Source organism: Meriones unguiculatus (assembly GCF_030254825.1).
Source record: "Meriones unguiculatus strain TT.TT164.6M chromosome 13 unlocalized genomic scaffold, Bangor_MerUng_6.1 Chr13_unordered_Scaffold_34, whole genome shotgun sequence".
Taxonomy (NCBI): domain Eukaryota; kingdom Metazoa; phylum Chordata; class Mammalia; order Rodentia; family Muridae; genus Meriones; species Meriones unguiculatus.
Genome location: NW_026843646.1, coordinates 654,569 through 660,568, shown reverse-complemented (window position 1 = coordinate 660,568; position 6,000 = coordinate 654,569). Strand labels below are relative to the sequence as shown.

The following is a 6,000-nucleotide window of genomic DNA, read 5'->3' as shown; positions in this document are numbered from 1 at the left end:
TTTTCTGGGGTGTAGGGGTAAAGGATACTTGGCTTACATGTAGTGCTACCATGCCTCATTTTCCATGCAGTAGCATGGAGCTATTGCAAGAGGAAGAACACAGTACTTAATTATCCTATATATGTTTGTGTGGGGAATCTCTGAGTATAGTTGAAAGTCACTGCTAAAGACTAAGATCCTTAGTTGGGTGATCCATTTCTAGGAATTCCCACATGTCAGTTGGAGCAGTTTCCTTCTCAGGAAAGGGTTTGTCCAATAATTTGTCCTGAGGACTATGTGAGGCTCTTTATATGAATGGGGTCATATGGATCATGAGGCAGATTTTTAGGCCCTTCACTGATAAAACAGTGAACCATCATAGATTGAATGCGAACATCCAGAGATGTCAGACTTCACCCTCATCCAGAAAATCCTCACGTTTGTTTCTTATTTCATGGCTTTATTTAAAGAATTTATTGGTTTCCTCCAATTGTTTATGTTTTGCCTGGATTTCTTTATGGAATTTATTCATATAACATACTGCAGCATATCCTAAATATACAAATATAACTGAAAGCCCAAGAAAAAGATCTTAAAAGGAACTATATGAATATGATATTGGTCATTAAAGCAATTAATGCAAAAGGAGGTGTTTAAGTGTACAATACAAACACACTGTTTCTTTAAAAATCTTCTATCTTCCACTTGGTTTTTAAAAGTTTATATATACTTTTTGCACTGGTGCAGACATATATCCAATCATCAACCATAGAAAACAATACGTTTTCCAACTGATCCTAACAGATATCGTTTTCTTTCTCATAAGAGTATGAGATAATTTTAGTAGTCAAAATTATTTTTCCTAATGTTGAAACATTTGTATGCTTTAATAGAATCTCTTTAATTATAATATCCCTCCACCTCCAATGCATTTTTATTGTTGGCAAAGGAAAGAATCAGAATGCTCAAGTTGAGTGTTCGTCAGTGATTACTTTGATTTTGATTTTAAGTATAATCCTGTTATAAGACTGTGTTATATTTATAGGCCTATCTTTGTGTTTCCTTTTGTCAAGTGTGCTATGTATACTGTATGATTTGATTAGATATAATCTAGCTATATTGTTTCTCTTGAAAGTGATAGACCATCACATATTTTTGCTTTCTGAAATTTTATTATGTTATCATTCCCTGATGTTTTGTTTATTTGGAAACTTGATTTAGAGAAACAATTTTACTTTTCTCTTCTTGATCCTACAGGCTTGCCTCTCCTCATTTCTTGGTATATCTGTGTTTTCAAGTTGTAGCAATAATGTCTCGGTTTTTGCTACTTAAGTGATTGATAGAGTTAACACATTGTTTTTGGGTTTTTAAAACTTTCTTATATATTGTCTTTGTGTCCTAATTCGCTTCAGTTGCCAACATTTCAAAGTCTACAGGCATCGGAGAGAGCCTCAGTTAAGGGCATGCCCTCATCAGAGAAGCTCTATCTGTGAGAGATTGTGTTGATGGATGATTGATGTGGGAAGGCTCTTCCACTGAGAGATGCAATATCCCTAAGTAAGTGGGCCTGGGCTGCATAAGACAACTACCTGAGCATGAGACAGAGGTGAAGGAAGAGAATGGGAAACATTTGCCCATCGCTTTTGCCTTAATTTTCTTCAAGCTTGACTTTCTATGCTAAGCTCCCAAAATGGTGGACTGTGATCTGACAGTACCAAACTAAACAAGTAAACCCATTCATGACCTGAGATGCTTTTGGTTAGGGGATTTAGTCACAGCAACAAAGCAGAAAATTAGAATAAAAATTACATGCAAGGAGTGATTTAGCTGCTGCACAGAATCTTGGAATGTTCTCTTTTTAAGAAATATGGAAAACATCAGGATTTAAGATGGCAAAAGCTTTAGAATGCTTTTGTATACAGAGCTTCATCAACTGTTCTGGTAGGACCTGGTAGATCAGAGTGTTGAGAGTAGTGCAGACAGAGGAAGTCCAGGTCATAGGATTTCAGTGGACAATAGACTCCATGGAAAATTAAGCTAGAGGTCATTTGTGTGATATTTTGACTGAAAAATCATACTTATTCTGCCCATGCCCTGAGCAATTGAGTAAGGCAGAATTAAAAAATAATGGGTTGGATTTATTACTTGGAATACTAAATCTGTTGAATGGTTATTGTTAGTGAGACATTCAGGACCACAGTGAAAGAAAGATACAAGTGGAGCAGAAATAAAGGTAGTTTTTGTTTGTTGAGAAAAGCATCACTAGGTAGTTTCAGATGGCAGTCACATGCTGAAACAGAGACAGTAATTTTCAAGGAAAGTATCACCATCAAAGAGTAGGTCCTAGCTCTGGATTTGAAGCCTAAGATGGTATCCATACAGTAAAAATCCCCACTGTTAATTCTTCTATTAATGGAAGGGGTAGGCAAAGTGTTTCCTAGTGCCAGGAAGGAACTTCATATAAAAACTGCTCCAAAAGTGGTCCAAGTGTGGCACGGTCCATCCCAATTTGTCCACCCCAATGTAGAATCCAACTTGACAGGCTCACACATGTTGTGCTGGTTCTAGAAACAAGAAAGATGCAAAATTTAAGGTAATAGATTCTTTCTTTGTAGCTTCAGTTCAGCCCGGTGCCAGCCATCAGTGTTTAGCAGAGTCAGATTACCAGTGAAGATACTGTAAAGTTTCATTGCATGAAGCAGTGAGGGTGAAGACTGAGTTGTATTTTGATACTACAAGATGTTTAGATACCTAAGTTAGGAGACACCTACCATATATTTTTGCCTATAGGGAGTGGAAGTAAGCAATCTTGGGGACGTATGAGATGTTTCAGGGATAGGACCACCTAAACCTTTTCAAACAGCATCAGAATTTACTGTTTTCCTTGCTGATCTTCTTTCCTTGGTCCAGTCTTCCCTCAATATGTACACATTCCTCTCTACAAGAATGGGAAAGGGGTATTCTGTGCATCTATATTGGAATGATGTAACTTGCTTCTAATGTTACAAGATGTGGCACCCAAGAGATTCTCTTGTGTGTCAGAAGAGACTGTGAACATTTGAACCATGTATGAGCTATTGCAGAATTTTAGGATCATTGAAGTTAGACTACATTTTCATCATGGGATGACAATAAGCCTATAGTGAATTTGGTTAGAACGTATTCGATTGAATCAAAAAAGCTCCCAGAAAAGATGGTGTTTCTGTTTTTGACAATGAAGAAAAAGTTTCTGTGTAGCCCTGCCTGTCCTGAAAGTTTATATGTAGACCAGGCTGGTTTTGAACTTACAGCTCTAACTCCAGTCGAGTGTTGGGCTTAAATTTAGGCCAACATGCCTGGCATCAACATCACCATCATTGGCTGCTGAGCCTGGAATATAGGGTTTTAGATATTTTATTTTATTTTGTTTTGTTTTGTATATGTAAGCATAGGTTTTTGTGTTGATCTTCACCCACATCTTGCATTTGAAATTTAGCAGGGAGTATATTTAATTTCTTAGGATAGCATTTATTCATAACACTAACACTATCTGAGCTTTCTGGGTCATTGAATTGTAGGTGCGTGACACTCTTCTTGCCTGTTTTTTTATTTTATTTGTTTGTTTTATTCACATTTAATTTATTTTTTAATTTAAATTTGTTTTTTTAAATTTATTCTCTGACATGAACTCAAGTCTTTGATCACCTCCTTCTTGGTGGTGCAGGCTTTCAAGGCCACAGAGGAAGACGATGCAGCCATCCTTGATGAGACCTGATAAGCTAGAAGAGGAGGAGTTCTTCCCCAATTAGGAGACTAGAGAAAGGGCATAGGGGGAGAAGAAGGAGGGTGGGTGGGACTGGAAGGAGATGAGGGAGGGGCCTATGGCAAGAATACAAAGTGAACACATTGTAATAAATTAATTAATTAAATTAAAAAGTAATTTATCCACTTAACATCCCAATTGTAATCCTCTCCCTTGTCTCTTCCTAGTCTCACCCTCCATTCTTTTTTCCCCTTATCCCATTTCCTATAGCTCAGATACAGGGAGCCCTCCTCTCCTACAATGTGAACCCAGCCTATCAAGTCTCAGTAGGACTGTCTGCATCCTCTTCCTCTGTGGCATAGCAATCCCCCCTCCACCAAGGGGAAGTGATCAAATAGCAGACAACAGAGTCCATGTCAGAGCCAGCATCTTCCCCCCTTACTATGGATCCCACATGGAGACTGAGCTGCCTTCAACTACATCTGAACAGGGGTCAGGTCCTCTTAGTGAATGGTTTGTGGTGGGTGCATCAGTTTCTGCAGGTACCCATGTGCCCAGATTTGTTGTCCCTGTTGGTCTTCTCATGGAGGTCCTGCCAGCTCTGGGTCTTTCTACATTCTATCCTCCCACTCTTTCCTATGATTCCCTGTGCTCTACCCAGAGTTTGGCTGTGAATCTTAGCACCTGCTTTGAACCCCTGCTGGGCAGAGTCTTTCAGAGGATATGTATGTTAGACTCTCATCCTCTTCCCTCTCAGTCACTTCTGGTGTCGATTCTATTTGCACTTTTGCATAAGAATTTAGGATCCACCATAGGGTCCTCCTTTTTATTTAGCTCCTTTAGGTCTGTAGATTGTAGTATGTTTATGCTATATTATGGCCATTATCCATTTAAATATGAGTATATACTATGCATGTCGTTCTGGTTTTGTAATAACTCACTTAGGACGATCATTTCTAGTTCCATCTGAAAATTTTATAGTTTCCTTGTTTTCTTTTTTTAAATACCCAAGGTGCATTCCATTGTGTCAATGTACCACAATTTCTGTAAAACAATGGTTTGGTTGAGAGACATGTAGTTTGTTTCCCTGTTATGGCTATTATGAATATAGATGCTATAAACACAGTTGAACAAATATCTTTGTTGAATGGTGGAGCATCTTTTTGATATATGCCCAGGAATGGTAGAGCTGGGTCTTGAAGTAACACTATTTCCAATTGTCTGAGAAAGCATCAGATTGATTTTTAAAGTGGTTGTATAAGTTTGCACTCTCACCAGCAATAGAGGAGTGTTCCTCTTTCTCCACATTCTCACTAGCTTGCTGTCACTTCAGGTTTTGACCTTAATCATGATGGGTTTAAGATGGAATGTCATTTGCATTTCCATGATGACTAAAGATATTGAGCATTTAATGTCCACCATTTGATATTCCTCTGTGGAGAAATCTCTGTATAGTTCTGTACCCCAGTTTTAAATTGGATTATTTGGATTATTGGAGTTCAATTTCTTCAGCTCTTTATATATATATTGTTTATTAGCTCTTTCAGTTGTATGTAGGGTTGGTGAAGATCTTTTGCCAGGCTGTACGTGGCCATTTTATTCTATTGACAGAGTTCTTTGCTTTATAGAAGATTTTTGTTTCATGAGATCCTATTCATTAATTCTTGATCTTAGAGCCAGTGTTCTTGGTGTTCTGTTGAGGAATTTATCATCTATGCCAATGAGATCAAGACTCTTTCCCAATTTTTCTTCTTACAGATTTAGTGTATCTGTTTTATGTTGAGGTCTTTGAACAACTTGGACTGTAGTTTGATGCAGGGTGATAAATATGGATCTATTTTCATTTTTCTACATGTAGACATCCAGTTAGACCAGCACCATTTGTTGAAGATGCCATCATTTTTCCATTGCATGGTTTTGGCTTCTTTGTCAAAAATCAAGTGTCCATAGGTGTGTGGGTTTATTTGTGGGTCTTCACTTCAATTCCATTTGTCCACCATTCTGTTTTTATCACAGTACTGTGCAGTTTTTATTACTATTGATTTATAGTAGAGCTTGAGATCAGGGATGGTGATACCTATTGAAGAACTGTCTTTGTACAGGATTGTTTTAGCTATTCTGGCTTTTTATTTTTCCATATGAAGCTGGGAATGTTTTTTTCAAATTCCTTAAGGAATTGTATTGATATTTTGATGGGAATATCATTGAATATGTAGATTGTTTTTGGTACAATAGCAATTTTTACTATGTTGATCCTACTGATCCATGAGCATGAGAGC

General features: G+C 37.5%; 1 pseudogene; it reads left to right on the top strand.

Annotated features, from left to right (window-relative positions):
- The first annotated feature begins 366 nt into the window (after nucleotides 1-366).
- The window catches only part of LOC132650895 (zinc finger protein 431-like), a 96,717-nt pseudogene continuing 91,083 nt past the window's right edge, over nucleotides 367-6,000 (top strand).